General features: G+C 38.2%; 1 protein-coding gene across 7 annotated transcripts in view; it reads right to left on the bottom strand.

The window, feature by feature from the left end:
• The window catches only part of Far2 (fatty acyl-CoA reductase 2), a 145,671-nt gene that overhangs the window by 63,031 nt on the left and 59,655 nt on the right, over positions 1 to 22,985 (bottom strand). Inside the window, exons 1-2 of one of the 7 annotated variants that reach the window (XM_063254481.1) lie at positions 15,037 to 15,051; positions 14,601 to 14,661 (exon numbers count right to left, since the gene is read on the bottom strand). The exons of 5 other annotated variants lie outside the window; for them this stretch is intronic. The gene's annotated coding sequence lies outside the window, so the exon portion shown is untranslated. Of the gene's footprint in view, positions 1 to 14,600; positions 14,662 to 15,036; positions 15,052 to 22,985 lie in introns of those variants that run through there. One more of the 7 variants, XM_063254480.1, reaches the window with a different exon arrangement.

Below are 22,985 nucleotides of genomic sequence, written 5' to 3'. Positions count from 1 at the left end.
TTTTTATCCTGTAGCCTCGTGAAGGGATCTTAGAGACTCCACAGGTCTTAGATCGCAGCATGAGAAGAGCCAATCTATCTAGGGCTTTGAGGGTACTATTACTATTTTTGTACCTGCTTAAGGTGGATTTAATAATGTTTTCCAGTTTGGGTTTAGAACTGTGTTGATATTTTCAGGCTGAAAATAATTGCTAGTTCTGTTCAACAGCACCAAAATCCTTTTATCTGACTTGCTACACAAATGTGCTCAAATAGTACAGCAGCAGAAAGGTTTCTTTATATTTTAGATTGAGCTAGTGATTACAAAGATTAGAAATATATTCTATCATAACCAATCTAATTACCTTTAATTAAAGATGACGAGTAGCTTCAGTTTAATGTAGTCGATGTTCTTTTGCACTGATTTTTCTATTTCACAAGCTACAAAGTTACCAAACAAACCAGCATCTCTTTCTTTCTTTCATTCGTTCGTTCGTTCATTCGTTCGTTCTTTCTTTCTTTTTCTCTCTCTCTCTCTCCCTCCCTCCCTCCTTCCCTCCCCCCTCCCTCCCTCCCTCCCTCCCTCCTTTCTTTCTTTCTTTCTTTCTTTCTTTCTTTCTTTCTTTCTTTCTTTCTTTCTTTCTGTGTTCCAGCTCTTCCCTGGCTCAGGATTTTTTTTCTGAAGATTAAAATTTTTGTTACTAAAGCATATCTGTTCTACTAACCATGTCTTTCAACTGCTACATTGATTCCACAAATAAAGATTTCCTATTTTTTAAAACTCAACCTATAATACACGAAATTATTTGAAAACCCATGTACTCTTGGACAGAAGTACTTCATTTCCAGACAAAAATATAACTTCTGTCTCATTTACTCACAGAGTGAACTACATTTTCCCCAGCGCTCTGTCCAGCCTGGGTAACCACGCTCTGAAAATGGTTCACAGGCAGACCATACTCCATACCAGGTAACATGCGTGACAAATCCCGGTCTGGCTGACAGATATAATTCAAGCCAAAAAAAGTCTAACTTGGTATGTGTATATTTTTCTACAGATTTATTTTCTCACCATAGCTTAAACCTCTCAGTGTGTATCTCTTTGTGGACGACACTCTTCAGAAAGTATAAGTGTAAGTGGCTCAATAATGGCCAACTTTTAAGTGTGAAGGAATTGTGGGAAAATACCAAGAGATACAAATAGACACATTTCCACAACACCAAAAGCCACAAAGATTGAATTCCCGGCATGCACTATAGTGAAAATATGATGGTATTTTCTAATAGGCACTTAAAAAATTCCAACCTTTATTCGGCATGTCACTCTGACTTAGGGCATTATTTCTCTACTAGTCTGTTAATGTGTTTTAGCTTCTCTACAAATATCTTTCCTGTTGCCTAAATACTACAGAATCATTCATGTAAGAATTTATTCAAGAAGTATTTATGGAGGCTCCCAATGCAGTAGGCACAGGCTAACAGCGATGAAGAAAGATGTGATTTCTGCCTGTAATATGCAAATAATGGTTATTTTGAGGACTGGATGAGTCAATGCAAATAAACCATTCAGAGTCCTGCTTAGCATCTGTCAAACATTTGAAGAGTTATTACTCAGCTCACATTCTAGGAAAGAAGCATGCACAACAGGGATTGTAATAAAATATGACAAGTGCATGATGAGTAACTGAAATGTATAAGAAAAACAATGGAAATACACAATGAATAATTGCAGTCTAAAGGCACACCGCTACCAGCATGACTTGGACAGGTATTTAGCAGTTATTGTGGACAAGGTCACTGAACAGTCTCTTCGGCAAACAGTGTATCAACTGCCTGAGAAGGGACCAGGAGGCCCTGAACAGAAGAAAGGAGAGTAACAGTTGTAATCAAGGATCATATATAAAGAGATGAACATTATCCTGAACGCTGAGGGCACCATTGAAAGACCATTCAAGAGGGAAATATGAGCAGATTGGAAACTTGGAAGGCTGATCTAGTTGTACTGTGGAGAACAGACTTATAAACAAAGACTAGAGGCAGGCAACTTGATAAAAGGTTATGGCAGGAATTGAGCAGACAAGTATTAAAAGCCTGAGTGATAACACAGGAGTGAAGTGGTGGGAAAAGGGCAGGTCCTCAGTGAAGCGAGGACTAGTACTTCATGGACGGTGAGGTGCAGTGGGCATGGACAGGAGGCAGCAATGCTTTCTGCTGAGGCACAGGGTAGGTAGTAGTGATAATTAACTTTGGCAAAGGAAAACAGAAGAGAATGAAATTGGTAAGTCAGACTATGAGGGAAGATTTATGTAAAATCTCTGTTGCATTTAGCCATCTAAGTACAGAAAACTGCATATTCTATAATGTTTGGTTAGGAATTGTGGACGGGAAGATCACTGGCACACCAGAGACAACTCCAATGTGGGATTAGGTGAGTTTATCCGGTAGTGTCCCAAGGTATTGAAGGATCAGAGGGAACAAGAGTAGACACAGAGGAGAAAGCACAGAGGCTAAAGACCAAGGTAGGGACTGATTATCACTGTCAGTGGGCAGAGGCACCAGGCACAGTAAGGGCAGAGAAGTTTCCCTCAGTTTCCACATCTGGGTCTGGACCCACAGCCTTGGAGGTGGAGAAGAGACAGAAGTCAGCAAGTGAGAGAAAGTGAGGCTGGGAAACGGTGTGAGTATACCTTAGACAGCGTTTCCCAGAAGTGTGGCTCTGGAGGACAGAGGAAAGTGGTCAGCCAAAGTGGGATTTGTTTTCAATTATGTTTTGAAATGTGAGAGAGTCTTGAGTGTGTCTTCTACTGATAAAAAAATCTAAAAATAAATAAAAAAGCCCAAGGAAACCATACAGTATCATACAAAACAAAATTAATAATGAGCAATAGGTTCAATATCATTGAGAGAGAACACTAATAACCCCAGAAAGAAAATGGAGAAATGCAAGTGCAGTCCAGAGCCAAGTGGAAGAATTAACCTTGGGCGAGAAGAGACATCTTAATTTGATATAAATTCAGGTATGTATGCAGCTACAAAGATAATTGAAAAATACGGTGTTTGAATTAAGAAAATATTCTTAATTTACCATAGTAAAAGATAACTTTGCCATTAAATACCCTCACATTAGTCCTCCTTGCTTTGAACATACTTATCCCATCATTCTTGCCACTTTCTGAAACAGTTCTGGACGTCCTCTTTCATAAGTTTCTTTATAAGGTATGATCTAAAACAGTGAATGCTGCTGTGCATTGCCATCCAACAGGAAGGCAGGATCATAAAACCATCACCATGTGTTCTCATACCTCTTATTTATTGGACCTGGCACTGTGGGACTTGTAGCTCTTCTCCAAAGTCAAAATGACTATGAAAGGTAAACATTTTGAATGGATTCAGAACATCAAGGCAGCCACAACAGCACAACTGAAGGCACTTCATAAAAGAGGACTTCAGAACTGCTTCAAAAAAGTAGCAGGAACAATGGGATAAGTGCTCAAGGTGATGGGGAGGATTGTGAGGAGCACCAATGGAAATGTGTCTTTTATGTAATATTTTTAATTTAAACACTCATTGTATTTTTAGATCATACCTTTTGAGTGGCAAGGAGAAAAAGAAATTGAATAATTGCACAACTTATCAAAAGAATAATTTCTAAGTCTATTGTCCTTTTAAGTAAATAGGGAAGTCATATATTAAAAATGACACAGAAAATTGTGGGCTACAGGGTCTGAAGAAAACCATGATGGGGTGACAACGGTGCAGAGATTCTTTGGGCAGAATGATACCTTGCTGGGCAAGACTGAACATCTCTTTACTACTGGAAACCACTAGGGGTGTCAATCTGCATGAGCATCTGGGCTTCTTGGACAGGTAGGCCTTAAACAGGTGCATGGAAGCTACAAATTAAAGAGGTTTTTTTTTCCCCCAAGGGTTTGGATTCTGAAGGTAAAGTATGGAAGGTATCAAGAAAATTGAATATATGAATTAAGAAAATGGTTTAGGGGAATGATTAAAGTTTATATCATCTAGGCTCACTAATGATGGAAACTGGGAGAAAAAGGAGAGGGGGTAAAGGACTTGAGTATTGAGGTTAAAACGTAAGTGCAGTGATTATAACACAAAAAGCCTAGCTGTCCAAGTAGCGGACCACTGTCAGAGAATCAGACATTGGGACGCAGGATTCTAAGTTAAAGCATCTCTGGATGACAGTGTCCGTAATGTGGTTTAGACAACAGTTTTCCAATAAAGAGAAGATATGGAGATCATTAGACTTGAATAAGCTAAAGGGCTCTGAGAAGATGTGTGCATTTGTTGGATTACATATATCAATATGGCAGGGCTTACAGTGAGGCAGAAGATGGTCTTTCTAGAACCCAATTTTTTATAAAATATGGAGAAACAACCATGATGAAAGGATGGCAATGATGCTAGGAAGACAAGTAATCATATGGCATGACCTTGAAAAGAGACAGCTGGAGGCATGTTCAGATACAAAGGAATGCAGAATACCTCCCAGAAAAGGGAAAGAAAGAACAGCCTGTATTTGAGACATACACAGAAAAAAAGTAGTGGCTTAATAGGATATTTAAACTTCATTTGAAGCAAGAAAGTAAAACATTATTGCTCTTCCTAAAACATGATGGAAAGATTAGGCATGTGGGAAGCAATGGGAAGAAAAAGCCATAAAGGGAAGAAAACACAAAAGGATGTGGAAATGAGGATGTAGGGCAGGACAGACAACCAAGAAGATTTGCAACTGGAATGATAGTCAAGTGTACATGCACTGTGAGACAGGGGCTAACCTGGATCAGCTGTTTCCTCAGTGCAGAACCATGGATTTGTTGAAAATGATGACAGTGCAGCCTCTAGTTTTCAAAAAGAAAGTTGGTGGGCAAATATTTTTTTTAAAACACTGTGTCCTAAGATTGCAAACCATTAGTTCATAATTGGGACTCTCACCATGCACTGGAATCTCCATTTGTTTCGTCCTGGGGCTTATGTGTACAATCCAAATTCTGTCCTGTAGAGCTTCCTGACTACCTTGATAGGTGCCTCCTTATTTTCCAGCATCACAGCCATTATTTTATACCTATTTTGCTCTGAACTTTTGAAAATCTACATTCTGTAAGTGTATGCATATTACCATTGCGAGTGCTCTTGCAGCTCTTGTGAAATTTGTTCTGGTGCTACACCTGTGCAATCTGGCATGTTTGTGATATTTTTGATGGTAAAGATTTTTAAAAATAATGTGAGCACTTCAAATTGTATATAGTCCATGGCAGGTACACATAAATTTGTTAAATAAATAAGTCAATCAGGGAAATGATCAAATAACTCTACTTGTATCTGCAGCATTCCTCTCAACAGAGGAATTGGCAGTCTTTAGTATGTGAGGCTATATCTAAGACTGTATCTGAATTACATCCCCTCCTGGCTTCAAAGAGTTACATGATTGACCATCCAAATCCTCTTCTGCTCACCAACTTGCCTTTCTATAGTATCTTTCCTTTCAGTATTAGATTGTCTCTCCCAAATTAATTTCTTCTGCCTACCTCTAACTCCTCAGTTTCAGACCACAGTGTGTGCACAGTTTACTTTCTTGACACTTCTCCAGTCACACAAAGGCGTTTATTAAAAGTATATATCTAGGACTTCTGGGAGAACATGGCAGATAGATAACAGGAGCTATGGAGGCTCTCTTAGATAGCCAGCTTAGAATTCAGGAATGGTGCAGGGTGAGTAGTCCTAAGCAGGGGGAGATATACCCTGCCGACCCAGGAATGAACTAAGCTGAGAGAAACCAACTGGAAATCCTGGTGCTATAACCTGAACAAATAAAATCTCAGCGCCAAAGCTGGAACCTGTGCATCTGGAAACCGCGAGTTGAATTTCCTGCCGCCGCTGCTGCATCTGAATTGGCACAGCACGGACAAAGACACGAAAGCTCTGAGAGCGGGAATCGGCAAACAGACTTGAGAGTGGGACTAGCTGGGAGCCTTACATAGTCATGCAGTGAATGAGAGAAACAGGGACCCTTCCACAGACTACAAGGCTCTAACAGAGGACATTCCAGGACCGGGCAGACTAGCTGGAACAGGACGCTGCAGTGACTTTAGTTCCATGTTCCCCTCTCAAGTGGGATTGGTGGGGAGTGCTTGGCCTGGGTGACACCGTGGACTAAAACCCAGTAGGCCAGCCAAAACCAGGTCCCAGCACTAGTGGTGCACCCTAGCAGTGAAGCCTTCTGTAGGCTGACGTGGAGGGGCAGGCCCAGTACAGGCTGCCCAGGTCTGTGTCTCCCTAGTACACTGCAGTGGGCGGAAACGCCTAGCTGGCAGATTCAAACAAACTGTAACCGACAAAGAAAGAAACTGGGCCTCTTATATACGCTTGTATGGAAGGAACAAAAAGTATGGGAAGAGGGAGCAACACGAAAGGGTCCGCGGCCCCCAATCCTGAGAACACTGATCCAGGAAAGGTAAATGCAAAGGAGAATGAGGACAGAAAACATGCAATATCAGGCACGGCACCAATAGATATAAAGCGATATCTCCGAAGCCTCATAGATGAGTTCAAAAGTGAAGTATTTAACGAAGTAAAGCAAGATATAAGTAGAATAGTTAGAGAAATGCTAAGCACCACCCAAGAAAAAACAGAGGGTGGAATGGAAGAACAGAAAAAAGGGGAGAATTGTTTGATGGAGAAAATAGAGAAAACATAGAATACGTGAAGCAGGTTCAAAGACATTACCAGGAAACTAAAGACTCTATTGAAAGCTGGCATAACAGCTTGGAAGAAACTAAGGATAGATTATCTGAAATGGAGGATAGATTTGTAATGTGGGAGCATTAAATGAAAACCTTCTTAAAAATAGCAAGGAAACAAACAGCAATAATACAAAGTCTTGAAGATGATAAGAGGATCTATAACTTAAGAATTAAAAACATAAAAGAAGAAGTAGGGACAAAAATAGATGAACTACAAAGGCTATTCACAGAAATAATCCAGGAGAATTTCCCTAATTTAGCAAAAGGTAAAGGTACTCAGATGTATGAGGCATACAGGACCCCAGCCACCTACAACCCAAATAGAACTACACTCAGGCATATAATAATCAAAATTCCAGAAATCCAATATAAGAACAGAACATTAAAAGCCGTCAGAGACAAGAAACAGATCACTTACAAGGACCATCAAATCACGAAGGGTGGGGGGGATAAATAATTCAAGCTTTGAAAGATAATAACCTCCAGCCAAGATTAATATATCCTGCACAACTGTGCCTAGAAATTGATGGAAAAACAAGGTGCTTCCAGGATAAAGAGGAACTAGGGGAATTTGCAACCACCAATTCAACTCTACAGAGAATATTGCAGGACATTCTAAAAAAAGAAAAATACCAAGATTCCAGAAACAGTGGCAGAGAGGCCACAATGAATGGAGCAGAAAGCAAAATGAAAAAGACAAACTGACAACTAATGACAGAAAAAGAGCTCAAGAGAAATGAGACAGAGAAGGTTGGATGGTAGGAACAGCTATTGTGGAGAAAACAAGACATTATAATAGCTAGTGCTGATTTAATATCATCTTGTTTTTAAGTCCCATCAAGCTTTTGTTCTTCTGTATCCATCGATCTTAACATGTTGTATCTTATTGGATTTTATTATATGTGATAATATAAACAAAAACTTTTATAGACAGGGAGATTATACAGAAACCATTGTTCATTTTCTGTTAGTAGACTCTAAATACCTTGTAATATTGTCATTCTCTTGAATGGCTTTACATTGTCTTGATATGTTTGATGTTACAATACATGAAGTTATACTCAAGGATTTAAGGAAACAGACTTTATGGTAACTACTTTTATGTCGGGATATCTTGTGGTAAAACACAATTTTGCTTAAATGGTTATGTTTTGACCTGTGCTGTTTTATTGTTATGTCATCTTTTATCTCAATGTTCTTTATTATTTATTTTTTTATTTTTATCTTTTTAACTAAAGGAAAAATAAATTAAAAAATAGCAGGATATATTAGAGTAACCTACTTTGATTTCCTATTAACTCGATTTGAAACCCTGTATTGCTCTCACCATCTTGTTTTGACTGATTTTCCTCTATTCTGTTTTACTTGATAGTACCAAGTTCAAGAGTAAAGGCAACAACTGTGAAGACAATAAGATTCATTATGACGCCCATTCTAGTTTGACTATTATCTTCTTTTGAAGTCCTGTAATGTCTCCAATGTTTTGGTTTTATTGGTTTTGTTCTTTATTGTTTGTTCAATTTTATTATAACTGATGATATAGGCAATTCTTTTTAAGATAGCAAGAGGCATTATGGTAAACATTGTTGATCACCTTGTATTTTGTTTTTACAGTATGATCCTTTTGATTTGACTGACTCTGTTTTGTTATGTCACATTTGGGTTCATTCTCTTCAAAAAAAGTAATAAGAACTGTGGGAGTAATAAAACCCAAAATGTGTAGTTGTCATTGTACAAAAGAGAAGAAAAGAAAGTGCTCTAAAGGATATAACTGCATGTATATTTAAGTGTATAAGATAGATAAACATATTACTGAGTTTTGTTGGATCATTGAACAGAACTGCTTGCAGTCTGTTTGAATGTCCATTTTATATGCTTTAATTTTGTAACTTGAGCAACTATTTCTAAGATGACAATATGTAATCTATTAACTAGTGATTTCCTACTGTTTATTTTTTCTGAAATTCTGTATAACTTGTATCCTTTTTTTTTCTTTTTCTCCTTAAATAAAATTTTAAAAAAAGTATATATCTAGCACGTTCCCCTTAAAGTGTCCTGTATTCAGAGATAGGGCTTTGGAAGGGTGCTGTACTTATTAGGGATGAACCCAGAGAGGACTTCACAGTGGAACATTGGCAGGGGCAAGCCATTATGGTGGGACTTGGAAAGGCGTATCCTTGCCCTGGGCTACCCCCACATGCTTCCTAGATTGTAGGCTGTGAATGGCTTTTCTCAACCATACTCTTGCACCATGCCCTCTCTACCCTGGAGCCAGATTACTATCAATTGAATCCACTAAAGCTGTGCACCAAAACAAATGTCCTTCTTTAAACTGTTGGTGTGGGCATTTTGCCCTGGCAATGGAAAAGGTGACTAATATCACTCTTTAATATTATGATGTTTGCCCTTGAACTTGTTCCTATTTCAGTTTTTCCTTTATTTGTAAATAAAATTACCGTGTATCATATGGTACAAACCAAAAATCTAGGGCTCACCTTTGACACTTCCTACTTTTTCACCCCATATCCATCCACTACGGAGTCCTGAGCTCACCGCCAAATATTGTGTTCCTAGTAAGTTTCCCTGCATTTAGCCTTACTCAGGTCAATCCCCAACCCTAATCTCTGCCAGACTGTAAAATTCCAATTTGCAAACATAAATCGTATACCCACAAACACCCATAATCCCTTTACGACTTCCTGTTGCCTTTGGGTTGAAGGCTGAAATTTCCAAAGTATACCCCGAAGTGTCATAGATGGATTGCAGATGCCCCCCTGCAAACTAGTCAGCGCAGTTCTCTGTGGCTTGCTTTGTTCAGACACTATGTCCTGTCAGGTAATCAAACATGCCACACCCCACGTGTCTAAGAGGAATCCCAATTTAACAAGCCTCAAAACAAACTCCTGAAATATCCCCATAACCTGCTCCTCTCAATCTTCTCCCCTCATTAAATAAATCAAAGCTGTATCCCCGAGTTTCTCATTCCAGAAATGCTGAGGCCATCCTTGAATATTTTTTTTTTCTTCTTTCAGTTTATTTCGGATTGCTTGGCAAATTCTAGCAGCTCCACCTCTACTGTGTATCTAGGATCTGACCACATCTCACCACCTTTGCTTATAGCAACCTGTTATTGCAAGTCCCTCTCTATGCATGAGCCCCATGAGCTCTATGCATGCACTCTCAAAAGAAAGCCAGACTGTCACTTCTGTGCTAGGACTCTCTAGTCAATGCCCTTGCTACTCACAGATGGCATAGGGTACTGTTGCTAGTCTGAAGCTCCTAACCCTGCACCTTCTTCCTTTCTATGACACCAGACTCAGCCACAGATTCTTCTGGTCCTAGACCTGTGCTGACCTCTGCTCTCTTTCATCTGCCCAGGCCCCCACCCACAGTCGGAAATGTGGCTGCTGCTCCTTGTAGGTGTCAGCTAGAAGGTGGTCTGGTAGGGAGCTTCAGGGGCCACCTATATAACACTCACCTCGCACCCCTGTTCTCCCTGTGCAGTCCACCCTCAATCTTTCTTCACAGCACTCACAGCCAGCAGACACCATTAATATTTACTGATCAGAGTCAGCTTCTCTCTGGACCAGAACAGAACTGCTCATGAGGAGAAGTTTGTTTGCTGCTGTTCCCACTGCTATTAGAACAGTGCCTGAAGGTGCTGAGAGACTACATGAAGATCACTGTTCCCTTTTTGCCCAGAGTGAACTCCAGCGCATCTGTGTATTCAACTCCCAGTCCTCTCAGATGCCCTTTTAATCTTGGCTTCACAGGGAAGCCCTTCTGCACCCCCACATTCTGTCTCAGCCTTAATTCAAGCCTTCTGTGTGCCTCTACCTCTTCATTCTCCCCTTGGTTGTAGTTTTGAACCCACTCTGAGGCACTGCTGCAATCATGTCCTTAATCAAGTCTGAACTCTGGGAGGACTAGAGCTCCACCTGCTCCGGCTTATCCTTTCTGCAGAATTCAGTACAGAGCCCTAAATATGGTAGATTTCTTGAACAAGTGAGGGAATCAAAGCATCAGATTCAGTTTTTCTTTAGTTTCTCACATTTTAATTAACCAAGCAAATTTCTTTTATTTCTTCAGAAGTATTTATTTTCTGGTGTGTTTTCTTTGACTTGGTAGATGAGATGGTAAGAGGTACACTGTGACTCCGAAATGGGATTGCTAGAGTTCCTATCTGGGTCCCCTGCACAGCCTGTTACTGTCAGAGCTAGAGGTCTCACACCTCAGCTTTTTATATGGCTTTAGTAAAACAAATGCCAGGTACCTTTCAAAAGCTTCATATCTTATCTCAGTTTGTTTCTCCCTCATTCAAAGAATTAAAAATGATTATAACTCCAAAGTAAATGAGTTATCCTACAAGATGTAAAGTAAGCTAAAGCCCAACTTGTTGCACTCAGGGAAAACTCATTGGTGGGGGGTGGAGGTTGCTACTAAAGCAACCATTGTAAATGTATCTACAAAAAATACTAAAACTGCCCAATTACTGAAGAACAGTTGCTGAGCTTCTGCACATGAAGAAAAAGTCACTAGTAATCTGCTTTGTCTCTTTTGTGACTGTCACCCTGATATGCAGAATGTTCATCAGGGTCATCTGTACTGCAGCAGACAGTAACATCAGTCAGAATGTCACAGAGAAAGAATGTGACTGTGTCACTAAGAAAATAATTGATTAATTTTTACAGCATGATTTTTTTCAGATACTACAGTACTTAAAAATAATGTTACTTAAAATTTAAATCGTTAAAGTACATATAATTTTCCACTTTCTAGAAGATCAAAAGCAAAGGAATCACTCCAATATTTAGTAAGGCCTGCATTTTATTTCATCTGAAAGAAATGAATCAATATCAAGGGCTGATATAGGACTACTGGAATATTTTACTCAAAGAATGCAAGTTAATAAAGTAAGTTTCAAAAATCTACTTTTAAAGCAAACATTGGAAGTCAAATTTTGGACCTTAGTACAAGAATGAAATGTGCATAGTTTCTGGCTGTTATTCTGTTATAGCATCAAGTCTAGAACAAGGTAAATTTTAGTTGCCATATGAAGCTCACTGCAACATAAACATCTTTAATTTTTTTTTTTCTGAAGCTAAGAAATGCTGCAATTTCAGCTCCTTCTTGGCCTGACACTAAAATCTCTCACTTCAGAGTGTTTTGAAAAACTTCATTGATCGACAAGGTATTCTGTCTAGATGGAACTGTCTGGAGGCCTACAGTTGTTCTACCCCTGACTAAATGGCAAAATGATGGAAAAGATTACACAGAAGACCCAGAGCAAATGTTGCAAATACATGGAAAACTGGGCTACCAGAGCAGCAAATTACGAAAGAAAAGGAACCCATTTCTTACCTGTAATTTAGAATTACCCATTCCATGTATACTGATCCCAAGTAAGAAACTTGGGAGGGATGAATGAATGTTAATCATCAGGAATAGAACAGACAATACAAGACCACTGTAGTATCAGGAATAGTGGATAAATCATTTGGCATTTATATGGACAATGTTTTATTTCAAGGATATTCAGTGTCTTTCTATTTCATTTAAGTTCTCTTGTCAGAGTTCTGTAATAACTCCTTTTAAAATTGACATTCTAAATTCCTTAAATTCCCTAAGCTCTCATCAATAAAGGAGCAAGTCTTTAGACAAACACAAAGTCAAAAATTTAACGATGACAGGCCCTAGGGCATCCTGCAGAAATGTGTGTACCTCTGTCCTCTAAGAATTAGCCTCCTAGCCTCACAAAGCTAGAAAACAATCCCCTTAGAGCGCCAGAGATATGGTTCCATGGCACAGTGCCTACCTGGCAAGTGCGAGATCCAGAGTTCAATCTAGGTTAAAAAGAAAAAAATTCCCCTAGAAAGAGATAAAGGGACACTTGGTTTGAATTTTAATCTCTACTCTTATTTTTAAAACATCTTAGTAAAATAAGTCTTCAAATTCTATTAGGTGTGTTCTATGTCCTCTCAAATATGTCATCTCTGGGAACTTTGATGATACTCTACCACCTCCCAAAGTAACACTGTTTGCCCTAAAATAGGTAGAATAATCATCAGGAATTGGGACACCTTGGCTAAGGGAATTCAGAGGCTCCATACACAGGCTCCACACTGGAATGCAAATGAAACAAGACTTCAGAGTGAAATGAAAAAAAGCATAAACTCTCTGATGAGATGGGCAGAAGATTATAAAAAAGTACAACCCTACAATACTAAATTGAAATTATTTGGGTGGGTTAGAATTTCATTTTGGAACTAACTTACCATAATAAATAGATTTATTTTTCCAAAATAGTCTGGAAAAGACTTCTACAGCTTAAACTTTTTTTTCTGCCCCAGAACAACTCTGCACGCGCTTTTTATTTTTTTTTTTTTCTTAATGAACTCCTTAAAGGTACTTTACCCACAAAAGTACTTTGTGAGCTTTCAGTATTAGAAGTGGAAAGTACAACAGATTAAGTCTGAAGGTGATTCTCAGATCCTATATTATTCAATTAATAAAGCAAGAGCAGAAGTTTTGACATAGATTTGGAAAACAAGGTTTCTTATACCCCTTTCTCCAAATTCTTTTACTATGAGTCAAAAATAATTCACAGGAGAAACTATACAATAAAATCAGAGTGATACCTAACCTATTAATACAATATCATCCAACAGAAGAAATACTAAGAAATACTAAGGAATACTAAGAAATACTAAGGATCAGAAACACTTGCCCAGCACTTGCTATATTGCAAACAATGTCAACATTCCACAATTTCTGCAATACCTCATGTATCTTCTCATATAACCCCTAAAAAGCTCCATAAGCTAACAATAAGAATCTTCTTCCCAGAGACCATAAGTACTTTGTGAAAGTCTGATAGTAGGAGTAAGACCAAAAATTTCAACCCAAGATCTGTCTCCAGATGCAGGTAGTCTCCTCATATGTGAAAGATTCTTGCGAAGTACTCGCTAGAGTGAAGAGCACGCACTTTCATCTCCATTGATTAAATGAGATAACATAGGTAAAGCTCTTGGCAGAAGGCCTGACACTCAAAGTAAAAGCAATCGTTCCTCTTACTATGGTAGCAGTAGTCTTGTTGGTCAGTGCTGTCATTTAATCCTTACTATAGCCTTGCAAGCAAGCATCACTGGTGCAGATAAGAAAACCGAGCTTCCAAGAAGTTAAACAACTTGTCCTAAAGATCCTTGCTTACAAAGTTAACCTAATATTTCTCAGTTCACATTATTTTCATATCTCTTTGGCTCCAAATAGTGCAGAAAGCAGTTAGTATTCACTTGGTGACTCTTTGTGTAACAAGTATCTTTCAAACTATTGCATTAATTCTACTTTGAAATTTAAATACGCTGTCAATATCTTTTAAAAGCAGAGCTAAGTTTCATAAGTCACTGATCTGTTACGTACAGGCTTTAAGCATGGCTCATGGAGAAGCCAGATAAAGAAAACAAAACAATACCCAAACAGATGAAATGCTTTTGGAATTGTGAAATGTTTACCCAATTCTACTAGACCCAAGGGAATTACAACAATCAGTTTTCTTAGTTTTTTGGGAATTGATTAATTAATAAAAAAGAGCTAAAACAATTTACTGGCAAACAAAGCTGGAATGTATAATTTCACCCTGAGTATGAAACTAAAATTTCATTTTGTAATTGATTTTTCTAGGCAAATTCAATAAAATGATTTTCTTTCCTGGAGCTCTCAAGTTTCCTTCTCCTTTATGTTTGAATCTCATGTGGGAATCCTTAGACTATAAATATGCCAAAGACTTAGACTACATATATTACCTTAGACCATAAATAGCAGATATGCCAAAGTGACATATGGTTATGTTTGTACTCACAGGAGAAGTGAATGTCAGATCCTACTAGAAAGGACTATCTCCTCCACTCAACCCTTGTTCCCTGTAAGAAAAAAGGTTCAGTCTGGCATGCCATACAGTCATAGTGAACTTTTACAGTTCTGGTATTATACAAACACTTAAATAACTTGCAACAATTATTTGACTTGGACTTCAGAGCACACGGTGAACCAAGTATTCAAGTCCTCATTTTTAACCAGTATATAACATTACAGATTTCTTGATTCAGTTTCACAGAAAGTTAGTCATCGATTTCGCAAGATAAATGAGTTCTGCTGAGCTCTAGTGGCAACCAAGGAAAAGTGTAAATGAGATACAAAAGCCTAGTCTCTCACCCCAAGACTGATTCAGTTTTTGTCACTTCATAAAGAATACAGCTTTAAGAAGACAAGACTCCATTCACTGTTTTTCCTCTTACCTTTTGTCTTCTTTCTCTGGTTTGGAGATTCTCTAACACCAGAAGGTAATGAATAAGAGCTGAGCAGGAAATCTGGTGGAATTTAAATCACATCTGAAGAGCAGTGAGTCTGGCTCTCACAGCATCTCACAGCCTTGCGTCAGGGAGCTCCCGAACCTCCAAAAGAAGAGCTCGTCACACTGTTCTATCCCTGGGCTGGAGGTGAGCTCTCCACAATTTGTACCTGGAAGATTTGATGGGCCAGGTTTCCCGTGGACACCTGCAATCATCATTGGATTGCAACACAGACCCTACACTGGCGCCTTTCCCAGAACACCCAAGTTTGGGAAAGAGAATTTCATTTATTTCTTTAGCAATCAGGGGCTGAATACACAGTCATCCTGTTCATTCAATCAGTCACTTAATCAACAACAGGAATTACTGATGGTCTGCTTTGTTAAATATGCCAGTAGGCTTTGGAAATAGAGTTCCAAATGTAATGTGCTAAAGTATACTTCCAGTCCCTGTTATTCTCTACCCACTTCTAGGCACTTGCTTAGGGAGGGGGAAGAGAAAAGATTTTTTAGACACAGGAAAGCAGTGTCTTGCTTGAGATACCACCTCAAGACTCAAGGTGCTTAAGTTTCAGTCACAATCCTGACACACCTATGCACCACATTTGTAATAGCCATGTAATAGCCATGTCTCCCTGTCTGTAATCCCAAGATGTAGATAACAGGACTTCTCTCAGAGGACTCTAGGGAAGACTACAGGAATTAATTTACGTAAATGATTCCAGACAAGCTTGAGCAAATAATAAGCATAATACAAATATAACCAGTGTTTCCATCCTCCTGAGGTTGATCAGACTCCCTAGATCTCCTTTGAAATAACCTGTCCAGGTATGGTTCTTCGACAAGATTTTGTTCAAATGAAGAGAGCTGGTACTGGTCATTGATAAAGGTAAGATGAATAATGATGAATTATTTTCAGGGCCACAGAAGAACCCCCAACATTCTTCACTAGGCCTTTAAAATGAGGGAACTCAGATTTAGATATTTTCCTTGACTAAACTTTAGTCAAGATACTCTAAGCCCTTCCTGGCCTTGAACTTGGTTTTGGTCTGCCAAGCAAGTTCCTTGAGAATCTTCCCCATCTCTGATCTCTAATCAAGCTTCTCTCCTACATCCCCCTTGATATCGGGCCCCCTTCTTAGTCACTTTTCACCTTCTCCCTTCTGGCTCTCCCTACTCCCCACTCACCCAATTCAGATTTGATTTCAGTGTCTCTCCCCTGTTGTAACATCCTTGAATAAGTCCTCTTTGCTACTTAAAAAAGTATTAATCAGAACATTTTAATAATAAAAAAATTGAAATACCATGATTGAAATCTTATAAATTCTCTACATAGGGCAATAGAGATACATTCAAAAAGACCTGAAGAGTCCATGATGCTCAAAGAACACTTTCTTATGATAGTAGGGTGAGGAATGAAGACTGAAAAAGCAGTAACAAAAATTTTACAATACTTTCTTGGGCATCAGCCATAATTGTACCATTCATTAGGTCAACTCAGTTTGGCTCCAATGCATACATATTTTCTGGAATTGGTGGTGTCACGGTTTGAAAGGGAATAAATTTAATATGGGATACACAATTTACAGATTTTATAATATTCACCTAAAATGTCAAATGCGGAAGAGTGCAGGAGATCTGTCCACACTCTAGAGACCCAAAGAATCCATTTGAGGGCCTGGATCCCATGGTAATGTCCTTCACCAGTTCAGTTGGAGGCCTAGAGCCTATGACAATGTCTTATGAAAGTTTATGTCAAGGACCTGCACTGGAAAGACCCAAAGGGCAGTGGTGGAAGATAGTAAGTCTGTGCCAGCAGGATGAAGAATCTGTGCCAGCAGGCTGAAGGATGTGCACTGGAGCCAGGAAGTGATGCTCAAGGTGAGGACCAGAATCCCCCACAGAGTATCACAGGAATCCTCAGCAACACTGAGGACCCAAGCTCCTCAGACCATGGGAACAGCTGAGTTCACATCAGGAGAGCCCGTGTGACAAGCCTCCAGGAGAATCAACAGCACACCATCTTTCCCTCCAGTTTTCCTTTTATACTGTTGGCAACAATTTTCAGGTGGGCCTTCCACAACCAGCACTATTCAGTTCAGCTGATTCAGTTCAGCTGGGTGTTACAAGGTGCTGGCAGTTAATCCACCACAGGTGGTAATAACAATAACAATAATAATAGTAAGTCTTAAACATCTAGAATCATGCCTGGCTGCAGGATTAAATAGAAGTAGAAAACTGATATGACATAGGCTATTTAGAAAGTGTTTAAAATCATTTGACAAACAGGAAAGACAAAAATAGGAATGAAATGTGGGGTATTGAATCAGTTAAATTACAGTTCAGCTTAAATATTCATACTAGGAGAGAAGAATTAAAAAGTCATGATATTTGTATTTTTCCACTTGAAGGCAATCACATAGTTCTGATAATGTACCCATCAGATTCCAGAAACTTTAATTAGGAAATGGAGGTGATGAGAGAGAAAAAATATTAATGAGTAGAGGAGGAAATGTACATTGATATGAATCATTATACTTTTTTTAATTTACTTTTGAAATAGGCAAATCACTATTTTCCTGAAGGAACTATACATGAATAGTAAAATGTCTTTGACTTTAAGCTCAATACATCTCTATACTAATGTCAAGTTCATCCATCAAATTAATAGAGAAATGTCTCACATCATTTATGAGAAATTCAACCTCCCTTTTGGGTTACTGCAAATTAAAATCTTTCCCATGTACTCAAAGACTTTTACTCACAGGGCTTCTAGAACTTTTGATTTATGAGGAAAAACTGGTCTCTACCTTCCATTATAGTCCCACAAAGTTTTGATATTGCTGGAAATCTTCAACTGACATCCATTAGTGAGGAAAATCTTCTATTAGAGAGGCTGGCACAGAGCCATTCAGGGAAATCCGTACAGAAAGACTGACAAGGCCAAAGCACATTAAAACTAAACTAAGGTCCACAAAGCCCTGGATCCCGCCTCAGCTCCATTTCTACTTAGCACTGTGACTTCCCTGGCTCTCTTTGATCCTTTATCACATGCATGGGTGAGGAGCTTCAAGCACTCTTCGCTCAAACTCTGCAGTTTTGTAATGTGTAGTAAGTGCCACAATGAAAGATTTGCTCTTAAATGCTTTGGACTTCTAGGTTTCTAAATTTTACTTGAGTGCTTCTCTTTTTCATTTGGTTTTTCAACATCTAAAAAGAAGTTTTCTGTATCTGAATACTCGAAACACTAAAGCTATATATCTTATTGGATTTTATTATATGTGATAGTATAAACAAAACTTTTATAGACAAGGAGATTATACAGAAACCATTGTTCATTTTCTGTTAGTTGATCCTAAATACCCTGTAATACTGTCATTCTCTTGAATGGTTTTACTTGTTTTGATATATTTGATGCTACAGTATACGAAGTTATACTCAAAGATTTCAAGGAAAGAGACAATATGATAACTACTTTTATGTCAGAATTATCTTGTGGTGAAACACTATTTTGCTTAAATGGTTATGTTTTGATCTGAGCTGTTTTGTTGTTATGCCCTCTTTTATCTCAATCTCCATTTCATTAATTATTTTTTTATTTTTATCTTTTTAATTAAGGGAAAAATAAATTTAAAAAAGCAGGATATATTATAGTAACCAACTTTGATTTACTATTAACGTGATTTGAAGCCCTGTATTGCTCTCACCATCTTGTTTAGACTGACGTTCCTCTATTCTGTTTTGCTTGATAGTACCAGGTTCGAAAGTATAGGCAACAGCTGTGAAGATAGTGGGATTCATTATGACGCCCATTCTGGTTGACTGTTATCTACTTTTGAAGACCTGTAATATCTCCAATGTTTTGGTTATGTTTTGTTCTTTGTTCAATTTTATTATAACTGATGATATAGGCATTTCTATTAGAGATAATGGGAGGCATCATGGTAACCACTGTTGATCACCTTGTATTATGTTTTTATATTATCTATTATGTCCACCCTTTTGATTTGACCGACTCTGTTCTGTTATGTCACATTTGGTTTTACTCTCTTCCAAAAAAATAATAAGAACTGTGGGAGCAATAAAACCCAAAGTAATAGTTATTGTACAAAAGAGAGGAAAAGAAAGTGCTCTAAATGGTATAACTGCATGTATATCTAAGTGTATAAGATAGACAATGATATTACTGAGTTTTGTTCGATCACTGAACAGAACTGTTTGGTCTCACTGTTTGAATGTCCACTATATAAGCTTTAATTTTGTAACTTGTAAGATGACAATATGTAATCCATTAACTAGTGATTTCCTACTGTTTTTTTTTTCTGAAATTCTGTATAACTTGTACCCTTTTTCTGCTTTTTTTTTTCTTTTTCTCCTTAAATAAAATTACAAAAGAAAAAGAAACACTAAAGCTTTTAGGATAAAGAAAAACAAAAGATGTATTATTTTCTTTCTTCAGGTGTTTGGAAACTGAAAGTGCTGATTTCCGCACAGACATAAGTATTTGCAGAATTACTCATATTTATGCAAATTTATCCAATTTGAGTTTTTTGGGATTTAAACTGGATCAAATTTTAATTATTCGCTTTCCTTTTTTTTTTTTTTTGCCTACTTAGTTATGACCCATATATTAAGCAGTGCTATGGGAAGATTTTCACATGCACGTGGTGTGAGCTTCTTTGTAGAGGACCCCAGTGCCACCCTCACCAGTCACCTCTCTCCTGGAGAGTAGTTTCTCTCAGAGTCATCCCATTTTATTAATTAATTAATTTAATTTCTGGTACCAGGAATTGAACCCAGGGCCTCGTGCTTGCCAGGCAGGTGCTATACTGCTGAGCTACATGCCTGGCCCTTCCTCCCATTTTACTAACAGCAGCAGTTTTTGCTTATAGAAAAGTACAAGGAAGAAAACAGATACCAGCTATACCACACTATTTGATGTTGCCTTATCTGCTTCTAGAATTTTTTTCTCAAAAGAAATTGTGGCAATTTACAATTCCAATTGTAGTTTTTACGTTATGTAAAAAGAGCATTTTTTCATTCATTACTGTGGATCAGGAACTATTGTAGTGCTTTGGAATATTTAATACTCCTACAAACCTGGGGCCAGTAAAATAATACCTACTATTGGTATAAAATTTTAAGCTGGTAGTTTTTTAATATCTGCATTTTAAAGATACCATTGCACTCTCTTTTGGTTTTGACTGTTTTACACCCATTATTCTTATAATGGTTCCCCTGAATATAGCTTTTTCATTTTCTAGACACTCTTAAGCTTTTTCTTTCCACCTTTTTAGGTGTCATGTTCTTTGTACTTATCCTGCTTGGCATTACTGTGATAGTTAACTGATGCATCAACTTGATGAGAAACATGCAACTGAGTCAGCAGAGTTGTGGGCACGGCTGAGGGAATTCACTGAAGGCAGAAGACTGGCCCTAGGGCAGCTCAACACCTGAATGGATAAAAGGAGGCCTAGAAGGAAGGATAGCTTGTTTCTTGGAGGGAGTTGCAGCCTTCGCCTTCACCTTGGACTGGTCTCCTAGCTTCCAGCACAGACCTTCAGCCTCCCCATGTGACATCCACAGGACCCCACTCGGAGATCCAGGCCTCCACTGGGGACTGATCCCTAGTGCAGACAGCCCTCCTGCCACACTCGGCCTGCAGGCAGCCACTGCAAACCCAGCCTTATAAATGCTTGATATTTGTATGTGCTGCATTAAACCTGGCCTTAACAACACTGATGGATACAATTACCTAGTACTTGTAAATAAGAAAGTTTACAGTTTTGAAATCAGCTTTGTAAAATTCTTGATGGTGTCTGTTCAAATATTTTTCCTGTTCTATTCTTTTCTTTTTCTGGAACTTCAATTACAAAAATGTTAGGTTATTTTATACTCTATCCTGTGCCTCTTTGTTCTCTTTCATTTTATCTTACATTCCTTTCTTTTCTCCTTGCTTCCACTGGGATAATTTCTGTTACTATGTCTTTGGATTCACAGGTTATTTTTTGTTGTGGACTTCTGTGACCACCAAGCACATAGGAAATTGGAAATTTTAGTTAATGGGAGTTTCCCTGCCTTTCTGAGCCTTCAGCTTCCTGTAAAAATAGCCAAGGGTCTCATGAAGTGCAAACTGGGCTCAGTTTTTAATGTTTCATACTAACTAAGGTTGCCGTTTATTGTTCTACTCAGTTCTCTTTTCTTCAGAAAAGTCTCTACGGTTCCTACTCTCCCCTCTCCTTACAGCCTTCTGATTCATTATCTCCTTGGTCTTTTTGAAACAAAACCTTACTGTGTAGTCCAGGCTGGCCTTGAACTCACTATGTAGCCAAGGATAGCCTCAAATTTGAGGCTATTCTCCTGTCTCAGCCTCCCAAGTGCTGGGATTACAGGCATGTGCCACCACACCCAGCCTCATTATCTTCTTAATGTTTCTTCTCTTTTGAAATATGTATAGTGAATCCATTTTGTTTAATTTTTTTAACTTTTTATTTTAGGAAAAAGTCCAACAAAATTTCTTAACAAAATAATAAGAGAATAAGAACAGTTAATACACTGTGTATCATCTTCAAAATAGTTATTCAGAGTACAAGACATACACAAAAAAGATTTTCTTTAAAACACATAAAACTTTCTTTTCAAAATACTAAGAAAAACTAGTATAAATGAATCACATTAACATACATAAATCAAATTAACATATATATTAATATATGAAAAAAATGTTAAATATCATTGGCCATTATAGAAATCCACTAGCCGCTTTAGCATATTTGCAAAGGCTATTTGTTTATTTTTGTAAGTTATTTTAAAGAGCTTGCCTGTGAACTCAAACATCTACTCAAACAGGCTATTTATATTGATCAACTGAAAATTAACCATAAATGTAAAACAAACTTCATCTTTTTCTCTTGCCTATGAGAATATTATGAGTTCTATCTCATAGTAATTTATGTTGGAATACTGTATTTAAAGGAATCATAGAGACCAGAGTAAGTTGCTTTTCTCTAAAGAGAGTAAACAAACCCTTTCCTCTGGCCAACAGTCAGGGAAAAGGGAATCACATCATCCTGTTTAGGATCCAGTGGAACTGAGGTGGAGGTGAGATTTCTTTAAACTTCAGGTCACATCTGGTTTGAACATCGTAAGCAGGACAGTGTATGTCCTGTGTGCTTTATGGACTCACTCCTCTGCAATGGCTTTGGGCTGGAAGCGCTATGAGTTGAGGCAGCGCCTCAGCCTTTCTGACCTGACCTTCAGCTTTTTTGGAACTTAGCAAGTTTTACGAAGTGCACCTGTTAGTGGAGAAGAGTGAGCCCTGTATCTGGTGTTTCATCCCTGCTGTTTCCAGTGAAGGTTGCTGCTCCTTGCTCCGCTTGTTCCTGCATTTTTCAGAATGGTTTCTGTTTCCATCGAGCTGGAGCCTCCACCCTGCCACATAAGGATGAGGACATGAACACTTCCTAGGAAGAGGCTGCTATGATGTACCCCACTACATAGAGGTCTCCCTTCTTTGCATTATCATTTCTTCCAGTGCATTTTTATCTATTGTTTTCTAAAGTAAAAAAAAAAAAATAGCTTTTTCTACATTTATCCAGAATATTCTAACCTCCTACATTTTAACCAGGTTCCTAATAGGAATCAGCTTTACTAAAGTGCAAAACTATTTCTTAAATGTGTCTGTATTTTTCAGTCTTTAAATATCTAGTGGGAATAAAACCTCATCTCTTTATAGAATCACTCTGAACTTGTTTCTTTTGCTTGACCTAAAAGTTGCTGTGAATATCTGAGAGTACTGAGTAACTGCAGACAAAAGTGCAGAGTGGCCCTTTGATAGGAGGACAGGAGAAATTTCTCCTGAAAGATATGAAAAGTTTATTTGGGTACGGTGGTGCA

The sequence above is a fragment of the Cavia porcellus genome, unplaced genomic scaffold (assembly GCF_034190915.1).
Source record: "Cavia porcellus strain 051 isolate PalLab524CR breed Dunkin Hartley unplaced genomic scaffold, mCavPor4.1 scaffold_8, whole genome shotgun sequence".
NCBI classification, from domain to species: Eukaryota; Metazoa; Chordata; class Mammalia; order Rodentia; family Caviidae; genus Cavia; species Cavia porcellus.
This window is presented reverse-complemented; position numbering and strand designations above follow the sequence as displayed.